A 19,065-nucleotide genomic window follows, 5' to 3' on the forward strand; every position below is an offset into this window, starting at 1 on the left:
CTGTTCGAGATGATGTGTCCTAAAACAATGCCTTCTTGTACCATAAAGTGGCACTTTTCCCAATTAAGTACTAAGTTTACTTTTACACATCGCTCCAGAACTCTTTCCAGGTTTTCAAGGCATTCTTCGAAACTTTGTCCGTATACAGAAAAGTCATCCATAAATACTTCCATGATGTTTTCGAGAAAGTCGGCGAATATTGCCATCATGCATCTTTGAAAAGTAGCAGGGGCATTACACAGACCAAACGGCATTCGCCTATAAGCGAAGGTACCAAAAGGGCATGTGAATGTCGTCTTTTCTTGGTCATCAGGGTGAATTGGTATTTGAAAGAAGCCTGAATAACCGTCTAAATAACAGAAATGTGAATGTTTAGCTAATCGTTCTAACATCTGGTCAATGAATGGTAAAGGGAAATGATCTTTTCGGGTTGCTTTGTTTAGTTTCCTATAATCAATGCACATTCTCCATCCCGATTCGATTCGTTTAGTTATAGTTTCTCCTTTTTCGTTTTCAATAACGGTTATGCCTCCTTTCTTTCTTTACTACCTCACTTAGGATCGGATTTAGTCTTCTCTGGTGTTCCCTAGAGGTTTTACAGTCTTCTTCTAACATGATGCGGTGCATACAAATAGAAGGGCTTATTCCTTTGAGATCGGTGATGTGGTATCCTAGTGCGGTTGGATATTTTCTTAAGATATGTAGGAGTTTTTCTGTTTCGAGTCTTCCTAGATCTGCATTAACTATCACAGGTCGTTCAAGTTCTAAGTCTAGGAATTCATATCTCAGATTTTTGGGAAGTGTTTTCAAATCAGGGGTTGGTTTGTTAAGACACTGCGTAGGATCTGGTGTTATTGCTAGGCATTGTTTAGATTTGTCCTCTAAAAGATAGTCTGATGATTTGTCTTCTCCTGACTCTGCTTCTTTTATGCATTCATCGATGATATCCATGAAATAACATGTATCTTCTATTGCAGGTGCTTTCAAGAATTGGGAAAGAATGAATTCAATTTTCTCTTCACCTACTTCGAAGGTGAGTCGTCCTCGTTTTACGTCTATGATTGCACCGGCAGTTGCTAAGAATGGTCTTCCTAGTATAATAGGTGTCGTATCATCTTCTCTAATGTCCATAATTGTGAAGTCAGTGGGAATGTAAAACTGACCTATGCGTACGGGAACGTTTTCAAGGATTCCTACAGGATATTTGATGGAACGATCTGCTAATTGCACAGACATCTTGGTCGGTCTTAATTCTCCCATTTCCAGTTTCTTACATATGGATAAAGGCATAACGCTAATTCCGGATCCTAAATCGCATAAGGCTTTGTCGATGACAAATTTTCCTATGTGACAGGGTATAGAGAAACTACCCGGATCCTTGAGTTTAGGGGGCATGTTTTGGATTATAGCGCTACATTCGGCAGGGAGTGTAACGGTTTCGCTATCCTCAAGTTTCCTCTTATTAGAAAGAATTTCTTTTAAGAATTTAGCATATGAGGGCATCTGCGTGATAGCTTCGGTAAACGGAATTGTAACGTTTAATTGTTTAAGGAGATCAACAAATTTTCTAAATTGGCCTACATCTTTGGTTTTAACAAGCCTTTGAGGGTAAGGTATAGGTGGTTTGTAAGGTGGTGGAGGTACATAAGGTTCCTTCTTTTCTAGGGTTTCCTTATTACTCTCTTCCTTTTCCTTAGGTTCACTTTCCTCAGTAGATTTCTTAGGGTTTTGGTTTTCTATCCTTGGGTCAGACGGTCCTTCCACTTCCGTTCCACTTCTTAATATAATTGCATGAGCTTGGCTTCTCGGATTGGGTTGGGGCTGTCCAGGGAATGTACCAGTTGGTGCAGCAGTAGGTGCTTGTTGTTGAGCTACTTGAGATATTTGCGTTTCCAGCATTTTGTTATGGGTAGCCAGGGCATCTACTTTGCTTGCTAGTTGTTTAAGTTGTTCGCCAGTGTGTATGTTCTGGTTTAAGAAATCTTTATTGGTTTGTTGTTGGGAAGCTATAAAGTTTTCCATCATGATTTCCAAGTTGGATTTTCTAGGGGTATTATTGTTAGGATTCTGTTTCTGATATCCCGGAGGTATAGATGGGGCTTGATTTGGAGACTGTCCAGGTGCGTATAAAGCATTATTACTCTTATATGAGAAGTTTGGATGGTTCTTCCAATTTGGGTTATAGGTATTCGAATAGGGGCTTCCTTGAGCATAGTTTACTTGCTCTGTTTGGATTCCAGTCAAGAGTTGACATTCCGCAGGAGTGTGGCCTTGGATTCCACAGACCTCGCAATTCTGAGTTATAGCAACCACGGCTGCTGGAGGTGATACGTTTAAACTTTCAATTTTCTGGACTAAAGCATCCACTTTTGCATTGACGTGATCAAGGTTACTTATCTCGTACATGCCAGTTTTCGGTTGAGGTTTCTCCACATTCGTTCGTTCGGTTCCCCACTGATAGTGGTTTTGGGCCATGCTCTCGATAAGCTGGTAAGCATCAGCATAAGGTTTGTTCATTAGTGCACCACCTGCAGCGGCGTCTATTGTTAACCTTGTATTGTATAAGAGACCATTATAAAATGTGTGAATTACTAACCAGTCTTCTAAACCATGGTGTGGGCAAAGTCTCATCATGTCTTTGTATCTTTCCCATGCTTCGAAAAGAGACTCGTTGTCTTTCTGTTTAAATCCGTTTATCTGGGCTCTTAACATAGCTGTTTTGCTTGGCGGAAAATATCGGGCAAGAAAAACTTTCTTCAACTCGTTCCATGTGGTGACTGAGTTGGAAGGAAGAGATTGAAGCCATCTTCTAGCGCTATCTCTTAATGAGAAAGGAAAAAGACGAAGTCGAATTGCCTCTGAAGTGACACCATTAGCTTTAACAGTATCAGCGTATTGGACAAATACGGATAAATGAAGGTTTGGATCTTCGGTAAGATTTCCAGAGAATTGGTTCTGTTGCACAGCCTGCAACAACGAAGGTTTAAGTTCAAAGTTGTTTGCTTCGATTGCGGGCGGAGCAATACTTGAATGCGGTTCATCTTGCGATGGAGCGGCGTAATCTCTAAGAGCACGAGCTGGTTCTGCCATCTCGGTTAAAGAAGGAAAAATGTTTTTGAAATCTGGAAGGTTTATAGGAGGGAGATTGTTTTCAGCACGATATTCCCGAATTCGTCGTAAGACTCGGAGATATAGTTCGATATCGTTGATTCGTAAATAGAGCGGTTCGCCTTGAGAGCGAGTGCGTGGCATACAAATCAACGAAAGAAAGAAAATAGAAGAAAAAGAAACCTTAGTCTCTACAGCGTAACGGAAGAGTTACGATATCGATTGAATAAAAGTCCCCGGCAACGGCGCCAAAAACTTGATCACTCGATTGGGTGAGTCGAGAATGGGATACAAACTGCAAGTGCACAGTTCTATCGCGTAGTTTTAAAAGATATCGATCCCACAGGGACTTATGAATCGATATACCGTTATCTAAGGTTACTACGTAAATCTAAGGTGAAAATGTTTGATTGTTTGGGAAAAACTAAGAGCTAAACTAATATCTAGATTAAATATTAATAAGACGGATATCGGTATGTAGTTCGTCAAAACTAGGGAATCAAGTCTTTGTCGGTTTCTTAGTTGTAAAATGAATCGTTTCGGTTAACTTTATTGGTTAAAGGTTCTATCTCAAACTCTCGCTCTGTTGAATAAACCATGATTTTATATTAATGTTGTTGTCACTTATAATTAAGTCAAAAACCATATTTTGAAAACGATAAAGTTGCGGAAACTCTTTTTAAGAAAATACTGACCGTTTTAAACACCCTTATCTCAAACTCTCGCTCTGTTGACTTAGGTTATATAATTAAATCCAAATGCTTAACTCTCGTCCTCACATTCAATCTTTAAAATACTTTTTGGAAAAGGTCAGAATTTAATTAACTCTAAAACTTGCTCTCGCCCTGATCTAGAACTAATGCCTAACTTACACTGTCCAGTTAAAATCTCAAACTCTCGCTCTATTGATTTTAACTTCTTTATGTCTTTTACTTTTGTAAAAAATCTTGTTATTAAACCTGTAAGTTGAGACCGTAAAAAGATTGATTTTGATTTTAAGTTTAGATAGACCGACTCAGTCTTGATCCCTTATTCTGCTTACTTTACATACCGATACCTAGGCAAATTAGCCAGACATGCTAAATGAATAAGAATTTATATCATGCATAAACAGACTCATTCCAGGCAGATAATATAGGTAAATAATAAAACAAAATATTAAACAATGATTAAAGAACCTGAATGCGTAATACAATGGTCTTGAACACTCCACCACAAGCCGGTAGGATTTGTTCTTGGATTCTTCAATTAAACAGTAAATTAAATCAAGGAAATAAAACTGGAATATAACGTAAGGTTAAATCCAGTATAAAGTTGCACAATAGTTTCCGGTGTAGAAACTATTGTGCGAAAAAAAAAATATCTAAAAGTTAAAATTGGAAAGGTAAATTTTGCAAGGGGAAAAAGAACGTAAAGCTTGCAAAAGAAATAAATAAAATAAACAGTGCTAAGTGCTGGAAAGGAAAAATAAGCAAAAGGCGTGAAAAGAAAATTTGGCAGAGCTTCGGCGTGTGTAGACGGCAGAGAGAGGAGACTTCTTTTAGGTTTTAAGGTAGCTATTTATAGTAGTGCTACTAACTGCCTTTTTCTTTTCCACGAGTCTTCAACATAGCTAAATACATGGCTTGGGAATAGGACACGAAGTCCTCAACGTTACTTCCATTCTTCTGAGAGCGTAACTTGCGCCAAAAAGCTAGTGGACTGGTGTGACGCTCGTCACACCATGTGTGACGTCCGTCACAAGGCTACTTCGCGTGACGCTCGTCACAACCCTTGTGACGCCCGTCACAGGGGCAACGTGCGCTTTCTTTGGGCTGGGCTTGGTCTTTGTCATTTGTTCCCTTTTTATTTCTTTTTATTCCTTTTTACACCTCCTTTTCTTCCCTTTTTCACTTTTGCTTCAAAATGGGTACCTGATGTAAATAGAAAAGAAATACTGCATAATATCTGATAAAATGGGATAAATTAAAGTAAATGATAATATAATCTAATTGAATTAAGTCTTAAAATGTGATATAATTTCGTGTTATCATTGTAGAAGAAGACTTGACAATCATGTAATTCAAATTGTGCTAAAGTCTATGAATAAAGGTGAATATGATGAACCGCGAGCCAAATGTCCCGCACCCAAAGATATTCAGAATGGAAGTAGGAAAGCATCAGTCTCATCCATTCTCTATTGCTTAAGGCTCGTGCCACACACTTTGAATTATGATTAATGAGTTATTGATGTAGTCTTTTTCTCATTGGATTAATGCTTTGTGAAGAGAGACTTACCAATCGTATGATTCGAATTGTGCCAAAGTCTATGAATAAATGTGATAACGATGAGCACTGGTCATTCGTCCCATACCCAAAGATATTCAGAATGGGGGTAAGAATTCTCCAGTCCCATTCCTTCTCTATTGCTTAAGGATCATTGTTGGAAGTAGTTTTAAGTGTCGGGTTTTTGTTATCGTCTCCATAGGGATTATGAGATATCGCCGCCGTTCGACAGTTGTTTTAATTCTTAACTCAAAGTAACAAGGGGGTTTTGGTTTTAGTCACGGTATCTTGCATAAAAGTGTAAGAAAATGCGGTAAAAGTTTTGGTTTTTCTATTTGAGAAAGATTGTCAAAGTTAGGGTTCGACGATCACTTTGCATGTATACGTTTGATCAACAAGACTCATAAACTCCTTTAGATGATAAACTATTTCACAAAGTCCTCCCAATGTGTTTATCTCTAACACACATTGTGAGTTTTCCCATTTTGATCCATTGTTTATCTCTAACACAATCTATCAAAATGACAACTTTTTGGTTCAACCTTATGGTGAACAAAATCATTCATTACTATCTCTAGCTAACAAACAAGATTGGATGAAAACCTAGGTAAAGAGTTGGTAAACATCTCTCGATCATAAACCAACACAAAGAGTTTTCAATAAAACAAAGTTTTCACCATATATTCATCATTAAAGAGTTTACAAATGAAGATCATCTCATATACACACAAAGCTTATGACCATCTACATCTAACCTTGACAAAATGAAGGACTTAGCTACTCATTTTCATGGTAGCTTGGTCAACAAGTTTCGGAAGAAGGTTGATCAACATCCGAGTCGAAGAATCGAGATTGGATGGGAATCCACATTCTTTTTGTAAAATATTGCTAAGAGAAGATCAAAGATGAAAAATGGGTTTCTAGGTTACAAAATATCTCTAGAACAATGCTGGAAAAATATCTACAAAATGCTAAGTACAGAGTATGGGAAGTATGGAAAGTATGGGTTCCAAAAAGTAGCCCTTGCTACTTATACTGCTGCTGAGCTGTCATGCTCGCTAGGCGAGCAGAATGGTTCGCCTAGCGAGCCCCAAAATAGGCCACCAGAAGTGCCTGCGTCCAGAGAAAATATCTTGGCCAGATTTCACCTGTTCGCTAAGCGAAGAAACCTTCGCTAGGCGAAGCCCACGCTTCCACCTTCGCTCCAGCGAGTTTAAGTGGTTTTGCTAATGAAATTGTTTGCTGGGAGCTCGCTAGGTGCTCGCCTAGCGAGTAAGTGTTGGCTGTGCTTTTGACCAAGTCTGGGCGTGCTCGCTATCACCTTCGCTGGCTGCTCGCCTAGCGAGTTTGCTAACTTTGCTACTGTAAAATTCTGGGAATGCTCGCTAGCAGCTCACTGGGTGCTCACCTAGCGAGCACTTCGCTACAGCACTCGCCTAGCGAGCATGCTGATGAATGCATTCTTTTCTTGGTCCCTTTGCCAACTTTCTTGTGCCTTCATTTTCTATTATTTCATGCCTAATTCCTGCACAATAACGCACAAATTAAAGGTAGCAAGATCGTTTATCATTGTATTGCAAATCATCAAAGCAATGACGGATTCGAACACTTTAGCAACAAAAAGGAGTGAAAGATGCCCACATTTGATAGCTAAAATAAGTACTTTTGGGCATCTAACAACCATACCACACACTTTGAATTATGATCGACAAGTGTTGATACCTTTGCAGTGCTTGAAAAGTAGTCCACTTTGCTAACTATGCTTAACTTGATGTTGACTTGAAGTCTTGATCTTGCATTTGAACTTTGAGGTCTTGAGCGTAATGAACTTGCTATATCAAGTGATCAATGGTCTTTTGATCACTTGAAATATGTTTGTGGTTTACAGCACGATTACAAAGGATTTGGTTGACCAAAGCGACCTTTGGTCAACACCAATCAGTGAGGTTAAAATAATAGTTGAAATTAGGCATAAAATGAACCTATTGAAATAATCATCTAAGTAAAATCAGGCAAATCTGATTAAGGCCATAAACTAGGGGAACACGTATTGAAATCATGATTTTTCTCTACCTTGGGGCAAAATAGTCATTATGCCAAAATTTGATTAATTAGGAAAATAGAATCGAAAACAACATTCAATCAAAACTAAATTAGGCCTAATTATATAATTAGGTAAAAACTAATTAGTTTAATTATCCTAATTACCCTGATCAAAACATGAGTAAATTAGAATTTACTAATTTCTAAAAATCTAATTAATATTTATTCCATAAAGAAAATGACAATTGAATTAATTAAGATTCTAATTAACCTAATTAAACACTTATCTTAATCAAACTAATTATCCTAATCTAATTACAATTATAATCATAATTATTAAAGAAAAACAAGAAAGTTAATAAAAAGGCTCCAAAAGAAGGTTCAGGCCCAAAACTAGGTTTTTTTTTGTTGCCAGCCACAAGAAGCTTGGGCCTGGTTCATGAATCAGAGGGAGGTGTTGGATATGGAAAGGGTACAACTAAGAGACACCCGTTTGGGCCTGGCTCAAGGACCAAATCGGACCCAACATTAATCATGAAATACGTTCAAGAAAAGCTGAAGAACAAAGTGATTCTCTCAAGCCCCAAACGCAGACTTGCGTTTTCCCTTTCATCACGTGTCCATCTGGAGTTCCATCTTCTTCCAATTGCCACGATTTCTAGCGGCACCACAATTCAAGCATTTTCGGCGGGAGCGAACATCATCCGGCGGTCGCACAATCCCTCTCCTTCGACCTAGATCCTTCAACTGCTTCCTATGGCCGCGCTTGCAACCTTCCGCCAACCATCGTACCGTATTCGCATCAACCCACACGTTCTAGAGAGCATTCGAAATCCGACGTCGTGGTTCTCCGAAATTTCGTACACCATTCCAACATCGCATCTTCATCGTCGTTCATAATCTCAATCGCATCTCAGTCTACCTCATTCATGTAGTCGCGCTCGAATTCATCAATGTCGCGTTTACGTATCAGGAAAACCACTGGAACTTCAAACACAACTAAATGCAGATTGAAGCGAGGGAGAGAAGACTTAACGCCATCGAAGCAGCGACGGAAATAGGTATGAATCCTCCTTCCTCACACTCCTTCGGCGTTCTTCTCCCATCCTGATTCTTCAAACTTCTTCTTACTTCTGTAAATTATGATGGCTGAGCTCTGAAGATTGCAGTGAGGTTGGAGAGAGCAATTTGAGATTGCTGGAATGTGAACTTTCGAAGGGTGAAGAAAAGATGGTGATTATGCATGAATTCTGGAATCATGAAAAGCTGAAAAAGTGGAGAACGAAGAAGCTCATGATTCTGCGAAAATCGTTTTTTTCCCTCTCTGATGAAGGAAGGTATGAAATATATAGAGAACTGTTATAACCGAAACGGGCAATGAAGATGGGGCAGGTTAGTTAGATTTCGGGCAGGATTAAATGTGAGTGAATTTTGGCTTTCAACTGAAAATGGTTAAGTCAGATCCAAAAATAATTTTTTTGAATTGCTAAATTGTGAGTTAGAGAAGTGGTTAGATGCTAAGTGAAATTAGGAATGTTAGTTAAGGTTTTGTTAGTGTTAATTGGATTGAGTCAGTTAACTGTTAGAGATTTCTGTTAGAAGTTCGATTTTCTGTTGAAGGTTGTTAGGAGATATTGAACGGTTAGTGTAGAACTCTGCTAGGCTGCAGTGAATGTTAGTTTGGAAATTGTTTTTGTGAAAACTGTTAAGGTTGGTTGCAATCGGTTAGTCACGGTTAGTTGAAGAAGAGTGGTGAAGTTAATTCAATTTCAATTTTTGTTAAGTTCAGTTAAAACTGGATTTGTTGTTTGTCATCATGAAAACGCAGGTGAATCTGCTGCACTCTGTCAACCGGTATGCAAGAATTATATTGGTATATATTGGTATTTTTGTTATGTTTTATGTTATGACGGTTTGTTAATGTCGGTGAGTGAAATTATAATCTTGATGCAAATTATGAGATGAATGTTTACACATTCAATTAATGATTTTTGGGATGCAATCTTAGTTAACTGAAGTTTGAGGTATTTGCGGTTAGTTGATTCGATTGTTTAAGCGACTATGAATGCTTTGTTAACCATTAGATGTAATGGACTTGGTTTGAAATGTAACTGTCATGAGATGTTGATGTACTACTTTAACTGTTTTCTTTGAAGAAACGTTACTATCTAATGATGAATTAATTTGGTGTGAGGTTTGTTAGAAAAAACTTAGTTAATTAGCTTAACTGAACCTATGGGATTGTATGCTAGTAATGCTAACGTGTTAGTGAAATTGGAAAAGTAATGAGTTATTATAACATGTTTGAAGGCTGTGGAATGTCAAATTAGTGAACTTGGAAATGCAATAGGATTGAATATTTCCATGTATGAATCAGTTCTGTTATTGGTGATTGAGTCATATGGTAAGTGGATTGGCTTGTTTCTTGGTTTTTATATGGTTTGTGTTGATTTGAATATGGGCTCACGTGTTGAGTTATTAATCTTGTAGGGCTTATGCATAAGGTGGGATGGCCTTGCATATGGAGTGGCTATTGGAAATGCCTAATTGCTATGGAATTTGGGATGCTTTGGCTTGGATTTAAACATGGCTTAGTTGCTCACATTATGTTATTGTACTAGCTTAATGTAAATGGAAGTGAAGTTATGATTATGGTTATGACTTGTGTTTTTGAAAAATGAATGAAAAATTTGTATGTCATGTAACGGTTATGCCTTGTATATGGAAACAATGGTTTTCGGTCTTGATTGGTTTGTAATGGGATGTATTTATACATGGTTACAATGTAATTTTGGATTGAAGTATTGTATGAAAATGTAAATTGGTTTAGTTTAATGGCTTATCTACTCGGAAATTGAATAGTTGAATGATGAAATTGAATATGTATATGTCATGAAAGGCCTTATATTTTTTTTTCTTCTAATTTTCTTGTGTAAGTGGTTTTGTATGGTTATGGATTTTATAATTATTCATGGTAATATAACCATACAAAACCACTTACATAAACAAACTACCAATACCTTGAACCACCATAGGGTTTCCAACCCTCCTTAAAGCAAGTCATAAGGTTTACCAATCTTAAGATCAATGATTAGGGTTTCAACCCAAACACAAAGTTCAATAAGCAAAATCTCTAACCATGGGCCCACCATTATGGTTTAAAAGTTAAGTCAGATACACAAAAGGTCAAACACAAGGTCCTATAGAAGCAAAACCAAGAATTAGGATTGAGATGCCCATATGAATATGCTGACATAGACTTCCAGGGTCAAGGCACCAAAGAATAAAGCAATCAGGGTTTCAACCCACATGATGAGCAATACCACAATCTTTAAGCCAAAATCCTGATTTTGGTCAACCACAAACCTTGAATCTATGATACTTGTTAGAAAATGTTAATCATGGATGAATGATGCACATGAATGAGACATGAATGAGTCTCAAGCCATAAGTCAGATGCAAAGCAAAAAGGGAAGGCAAATTTTAGGGCACGACAATTGGGTTTCCTCTGTTGAAGTGCGGGCTGAGGTTTGATATCCATGCAGTGTAAATGGTAGCATTTCATACTAATCCTTGTAGGTTTTCACCATCTTTTGCAGGATCTTCTTGTTGTTCTTATTAGCGACTTCAACAAAATAATTCATCTTCGAATGATATGGGGAAGAGTTATGATGCTCAATCTTGAAGATCTTGTATAACTCTTTCATTGTTTTGTTGTTCAGGTTCTCCCTATTGTCTATGATAATCTGACTTAGAACTCCATAGCGACAAATAATCTCTTTCTTGAGAAAATTAGCGACCACTTGCCTCGTTACATTAGTGTATGAAGCAACTTCTACCCATTTGATGAAGTGATCAATGACAACCATAATGAAGCGGTGAACATTGGAGCTTTAGGCTCGATGGAGCCAATCATGTCAATGCCCCACATAGAGAAAGGCCTAGGTGATGTTAAGACATTTCGCATCGTTGGAGGTACATGCACTTTGTCAACATCAATTTGACATTTGTGAGATTTTCTGGCATAATTGAAATAGTTATACTCCATGGCTAACGAGTAATAAGCAACCTTTAAGATCTTTTTGGCCATGGTGTGCCCATTAGCATTGGTTCCAAAGGATCCCTTATGAATCTCTTTAATCAACAGGTCTGCCTCGTGTCTATCCGTGCATCTGAGTAGGACCATGTTGTGGTTTCTCTTATAAAGCGCATAATTGTTCAGGAGAATTTGGATGCTAATTTCTTCAAAGTTCTCTTATCCATGGTTGTAGAATTCGCTAGATACTCCTAGTTTTTCAAATAGAATTTAATGTCATGAAACCAAGGTTTACCATTGGCTTCTTATTCGATCAATTGACAATAGGTTGGCTTGTCTCTTTGCTCTATTTTGATGAGTGGAGATTCATTGCGGAACCTGACCTGGTACATTAATGATAACATTTCCAGAGCATCAGCCACTTGATTTTCTGCACTTGATCTCGTTATGAAAGGAGTAAAACCACTACTTGGGTTCACCATAACAACTTCTACATCATGCCCTATGTAGTTGGACGAATCATCGAACGTGAGCTTCCATCGAGATCCTGATTCGGGTCCTTCGTCGGGGCATGGGATCTCATAATCTTTTATTGCCATAATATCTTCGTCTAGTTAGTCAAACTTTAACGGCTGATAGTCTTCGACTGGTCGGTGTGCAAGGTAATCAGATAACACACTTCCTTTGATACCTTTATGGGTTACATACTAGATATCATACTCAGACAAGAGCATATGGCAACGTGTAAGTCTTTCAGCTAAGGCAAGCTTTTCAAAGATGTACTCTATTAGATCAATTTTGGAGATCAACAAAGTAGTAGGACAAACCATATATTGCCGCAGGCGACGAGTGGCCCATGATAGAGCGTAACAAATTTTCTCTAAGAGTGAATATTTGGTTTCACAATCATTAAACTTTTTGCTCAAGTAAAAAATAACATGTTCTTTTCGTCGGGTTTCATCATGTTTCCCCAAAACGCATACCATTGATTCTTCAAGCACAGTCAGATACATAAAAAGTGGCTTCCCCTGAACAAGTGTGTCGCATGTAACACCCTTCTAAATACCCCAATTATTTAATTAAAACAACAACAATTAAATCATACATATCAGAGTAAATATTGCAACTCAAGGGTGTCACATAACAACTTCTTCACAAATTTCAACATAAAAGCAGTCATACTCAATTTTATTCAACATAAAAACTTCTTTAACAATACGCAGCGGATAAAATATTTCAACATCTGTAATTCATCAAAATTAACATTTATTCAACAATTCAACATCCCGTCCCGATGTTACATCTATCAGAGCATGACCCTCTAACCACACTAGACTTCAAGCACTAGCTTCTATTCGACTCACTGCTCGTTACCTGAAAAATATAACTGTAAGGGTGAGTTCCTCAATCGATATAACAAATATTATAAATCATCATGTTATGTTAAGTAACTTTACACGTTAATCACCCACATCATATCATGCATTCGGTAGCAGCATATTCAACTCAACATCATATTCAAACACAACGTAAATGCAACTCAAATGAGACTCGACTCTTCATGCATGTGGTACCATTTGGGGTAAAACTCCCAACTTAAAATCATTGCCAGTTTGGTGGGCATCAAGGCATAAGCCTTCAACTTTCAACTTAAAAATTTGCCAATCCAGGCCAACGTGGTGTGAGCAAAAGCCCCATAATTTTGCCAATCCAGGCCAACGTGGTGTGAGCAAAAGCCCCGACTCTATGCATATGAATGTATATGGCATGTACGACTTGCAACTTCAACAACATAATAACAACAGCAACACAACAGCTTTTTCAACAAAACAACTTAAAATCACGTTGGCTCATCAGCCTACAACTTAGTATTTTCAACAGAACAACTTATATTCAACTTTGGCTCATCAGCCTACAACTTAATGTTTTCCACAAAACAACTTATCAACATATTTGCATCAATATTTCACAACATAAACTCAATAATTTCGTTCATCACAATTTACTATGATAGGCTAGCTACCAATTGCATTGACAACATAAAAATCAACTGTTTTTCTTTACTGTAACAGTGTTAACCGGTTAACGCTATAGGTTAACCGGTTAACGCAGGAAAATTACACTTCCAGGCAAAACGCAACAGTGTTAACCGGTTAACGCTATAGGTTAACCGGTTAACGCAGGCAAAACTCAACATTTTCACAAATTTTAACAGTGTTAACCGGTTAACACCCTGGGTTAACCGGTTAACGCAGGCGAAACAGCAGTTCCTGCGCTAACACAAGGCAGAATGCAGAGTTTCCGCATTTTCCGCCGTTGGAGGACTTCCGGACCTCCGATTCAACTTCCGTAAAAAGCGATACGTTCAGAATTTCACGATACACTCAAATACAGATCCAATTTCAGCTTGAATTCAACTTAATCATCATAATATTTCAGCATCCACAATCCCAATTAGGGTCAAATTAACAGCTTATCACTACCCATTACATGTTAATCGATAATACCCATTAAACGACGATAAACCCCCCTTACCTGAGATAATCCGGCAAATCTCCAAGCTTTAGCTCTTCCGTTCCTCAACCGCGCTTTTCGGCTCTTTGCCCTTTTTCCTCTTCTCTGCAGCTTCTCAGAATTTCACGTGAAAACCTTTTCCAACAAATGAAAACCTTTTCTTTATTCCCACTTATATATTTTCCAAATATTATTATTCCAAAATAATAATAATAATAATCCAATTTATTTAATTAAATTAATAAATATATTATCAACTTAATTAAATAATTCTTTTTTCTTTATTTGGGGTGTTACAACTCTCCCCTACTAAAAGAGTTTTCGTCCTCGAAAACATACCTCAAACAAATAACTCTGGATAGGACTCTTTCATCTGACTCTCCAGTTCCCAAGTCACATTGCCACCCGCTGGTCCTCCCCAAGCTACCTTCACCAAGGCAATCTCTTTACCCCGCAACTGCTTCAACTCTCGATCTTCAATCCTCATAGGCGATGTTTCAACAGTCAGGTTATCTTTCACCTGTACATCATCTACTTGGACTACATGCGACGGATCATGAATGTACCTCCTCAACTGAGACACATGAAAAACCTCATGCAAATTCGCAAGTGACGGCGGTAAAGCGATACGATAGGCTACTTCTCCTATCCTCTCCAGAATCTGATAAGGACCAATAAATCGCGGTGTCAACTTCTTCGACTTCAAAGCTCGACCAACACCTGTTATCGGAGTAACACGAAGAAACACATGATCTCCCTCTTGGAACTCAAGTGACTTCCTCCTCTTATCATGATAACTCTTCTGACGACTCTGAGCAATTCTCATCTTTTCCTGAATCATCTTAATCTTTTCTGTAGTCTGTTGAACAATCTCCGGTCCAACCACAGCACTCTCACCGGACTCATACCAACATAACGGTGTCCGACATCTCCTACCATACAAAGCTTCAAACGGCGCCATACCAATGCTCGAATGAAAACTATTGTTGTAGGTAAACTCAATCAAAGGTAAATAACAATCCCAAGCACCTCCCTTTTCCAAAACGCAAGCTCTCAAAAGATCCTCTAGTGACTGAATCGTCCTCTCAGTCTGACCATCAGTCTGCGGATGATATGCAGAACTCAATCTCAGCTTAGTTCCCAAAGCCTTCTGCAAACCTTCCCAGAACTTCGATGTAAATCTAGGATCTCTGTCCGAAACAATACTCGACGGAATACCATGCAGACTTACAATCTTCTCAATATACAACTCAGCCAATTTCTCTAACGGATAATCCATTCTGATCGGAATAAAATGAGCCGATTTCGTCAATCTATCAACAATCACCCAAATGGCTTCAAAATTCTTACTTGTCCTCGGTAAACCAGAAACAAAATCCATACTGATACTATCCCACTTCCACTCTGGAATAGCCAACGGTTGCATTAGCCCAGACGGCTTCTGGTGCTCAATCTTTGACTTCTGACAAGTCAAACAAGAATAGACAAAACTTGCAATTTCTCTTTTCATTCCCGGCCACCAAAATAACTTTTTCAAATCATGATACATCTTCGTAGCTCCAGGGTGAATACTCAACCCACTACGATGTCCTTCTTCCAGAATACTCTTCTTAAGTTCGGTAACATCCGGAACGCACACCCGACTACCAAATCTCAAAACACCATTCTCATCAACTCTGAATTCGCCACCTTGACCTTGATTCACTAGAGTCAACTTATCAACCAAACGCATATCAGATTTCTGACCCTCTCTGATCTCATCCAGAATACCACTTGTTAACTTCAACATTCCCAATTTAACACTATTGTGAGTACTCTCACACACCAAACTCAAGTCTCTAAACTGCTCAATTAAATCCAATTCCTTAACCATTAGCATAGACATATGCAATGATTTCCGACTCAATGCATCCGCCACTACGTTTGCTTTACCCGGATGGTAATTCAAACCAAAGTCATAATCCTTCAGAAACTCTAACCATCTTCTCTGTCTCATATTCAGCTCTTTCTGATCAAACAAATACTTTAAACTCTTATGGTCACTGAAAACCTCAAATCTTGACCCATACAAGTAATGCCTCCATAACTTCAGAACAAATACCACGGCTGCCAACTCTAAATCGTGCGTCGGATAGTTCCTCTCATGAACCCTCAGCTGTCTTGAAGCATAAGCTATAACCTGCTTATTCTGCATCAACACGCCACCCAAACCCAACAATGAAGCATCGCAATAAACTTCAAATGATTCCGACGAACTCGGTAATATCAGAATAGGAGCACTAGTTAACCTTCTCTTTAACTCTTGGAAACCTCCTTCACATTTTGAATCCCAAATAAACGCTTGCCCCTTTCTAGTCAACATTGTCAACGGTAATGCCAACTTAGAAAATCCCTCAATGAACTTCCTATAATAACCAGCCAAACCAAGGAAACTTCGAATCTCAGCAACAGACTTCGGAGCTTCCCACTTAGATACCGCTTCTATCTTAGAAGGATCAACAGCAACACCACCTCTTGAAATCACATGACCAAGAAAACTAACCTCTTCCAACCAAAATTCACATTTAGAGAGTTTAGCAAATAACTTCTTTTCTCGTAGAACTTCTAAAACCACTCTCAAATGCTCAGCATGCTCTTCTTCAGATTTCGAATACACCAAAATGTCATCAATAAACACCACAACAAACTTGTCTAGGTACGGATGGAAAATCCTATTCATATACTCCATAAATACTCCAGGCGCATTAGTCACACCAAAAGGCATTACAGAATACTCATAATGTCCATACCTGGTTCTGAAAGCAGTCTTCTGAATATCCTCGGTTTTCACACGAATCTGATGATACCCAGATCTCAAATCTATTTTGCTGAACACACTTGCACCAACCAACTGATCCATCAAATCATCAATCCTCGGCAAAGGATACCGATTCTTGATCGTCACTTTATTCAGTTGCCTGTAGTCCACACACAACCTCATAGTACCTTCTTTCTTCTTAACCAACAACACCGGTGCACCCCACGGTGACACACTCGGACGAATAAATTTCTTATCCAACAGATCTTCCAACTGACTCTTCAGTTCAGTTAACTCAACAGCAGACATACGGTACGGAGCCATCGATATCGGCCTAGTACCAGGTACCAAGTCAATAGAGAACTCCACTTCACGCTCTGGCGGCAATTCATTCACCTCTTCAGGAAACACATCAGGAAAATCACACACCACGGCTAGATCGCCAATCACCAGTTTATCTTTAGCCTCCAAAGTCGCTAACAGCATAAACAACTCTGCTCCATCCACTACTTCTTCATTCACCTGTCTTGCTGATAGAAACAAACTCTTTCCTTCCTCAATCTCAGGAAAAACCACCGTCTTATCAAAACAATTGATAGAAACTCGGTTAAACACCAACCAGTTCATACCCAGAATAACATCAATCTGCACTAACGGAAGACACACAAGGTCTATCCCAAAGTCTCTACCAAAAATACTCAAGGGACAACTTAAACAAACCGACGTAGTAGTCACTGAACCCTTCGCAGGAGTATCAATTACCATACTACCAAACATCTCAGATATCTCTAACTTAAGTTTCACCGCACAATCCAAAGATATAAAGGAATGAGTCGCACCTGTGTCAATAATAGCTACAAGAGGAAAGCCATTAATATAACACGTACCTCGGATCAAACGATCATCTGCAGAAGTCTCAGAACCCGATAAAGCAAAGACCTTGCCTCCGGACTGATTCCCTTTCTTCGGCTTCTGACACTGGCTTCCAATATGCCCTTCTTCGCCACAATTAAAACAAATCACTTCCTTGTGCTTGCAATCAGCTATTGCATGCCCAGTCTTACCGCAACGAAAACACCTCTTTACTTCAACAGTGCATACATTACTCTTATGACCAGCCTGACCACATTTGAAGCAAACTATACCCGTAGGAGCACCTCCCCCACTAGCTCTCTGAGTCGGAGCAGCTCTTTGTTTCCCTTTCCCAGCTGGAACATCATATGGCTTGCCACGATTTTGATGCTGCTTTCCCCTGCGGTCACTGACAATCTTATAATGAGCATTATTGTCCTCTTCAAATATCCTGCAGCTATCAACCAATTCAGTAAAAATGCGTATCTTCTGATACCCAACAGCCTTCTTAATCTCAGAGCGCAATCCGTTCTCAAACTTGATGCACTTTGAAAATTCAGCACCAGCACCAGTGTAATGAGGATAAAATTTGGACAACTCCACAAATTTTGCAGCATAATCAGTGACAGACATGCTTCCTTGCTTCAGCTCAAGGAATTCAATTTCCTTCTTACCACGGACATCCTCTGGATAATACTTCCTCAGAAATTCCCTACGGAATACATCCCAAGTAACGTCTTCACCTGCCACGGTCAACCTCTCGTGAGTCTCTAGCCACCAGTCATCAGCTTCGACTGCTAGCATGTGAGTACCATACCGAACCTTCTGAGCTGGAGTGCAATCCATAACACGAAAGATTCTCTCAATCTCTTTCAACCATCCTAAAGCTGCATCTGGATCATGCTTCCCTTTAAACACCGGCGGATTCTCTCTCTGAAAAGTCGCCAAGCTACGTGATCCAGCATCTCCACCAGCATTTGGCAAGTTCTGCACAGCTTGTGCCATTGCTTGCATTGCGGCAGCCATTGCAGCGTCATTCCTTCCAGCCATTTCAACTTGTCACTACAACACAACTTAAAAGTTAGACTAGTAACAATTACACAATTGTTAGACAGTAACGACACGACAACTGGCCGGACAGACCGACCTGCTCTGATACCACTAATGTAACACCCTTCTAAATACCCCAATTATTTAATTAAAACAACAACAATTAAATCATACATATCAGAGTAAATATTGCAACTCAAGGGTGTCACATAACAACTTCTTCACAAATTTCAACATAAAAGCAGTCATACTCAATTTTATTCAACATAAAAACTTCTTTAACAATACGCAGCGGATAAAATATTTCAACATCTGTAATTCATCAAAATTAACATTTATTCAACAATTCAACATCCCGTCCCGATGTTACATCTATCAGAGCATGACCCTCTAACCACAC

General features: G+C 38.8%; 1 pseudogene; it reads left to right on the forward strand.

Annotated features, from left to right (window-relative positions):
- The first annotated feature begins 2,605 nt into the window (after positions 1 to 2,605).
- Positions 2,606 to 2,705, forward strand: LOC127099068 (uncharacterized; annotated as a pseudogene).
- Positions 2,706 to 19,065: the final 16,360 nt, after the last annotated feature.

This window comes from Lathyrus oleraceus, chromosome 6 (assembly GCF_024323335.1).
Source record: "Lathyrus oleraceus cultivar Zhongwan6 chromosome 6, CAAS_Psat_ZW6_1.0, whole genome shotgun sequence".
NCBI lineage: Eukaryota > Viridiplantae > Streptophyta > Magnoliopsida > Fabales > Fabaceae > Lathyrus > Lathyrus oleraceus.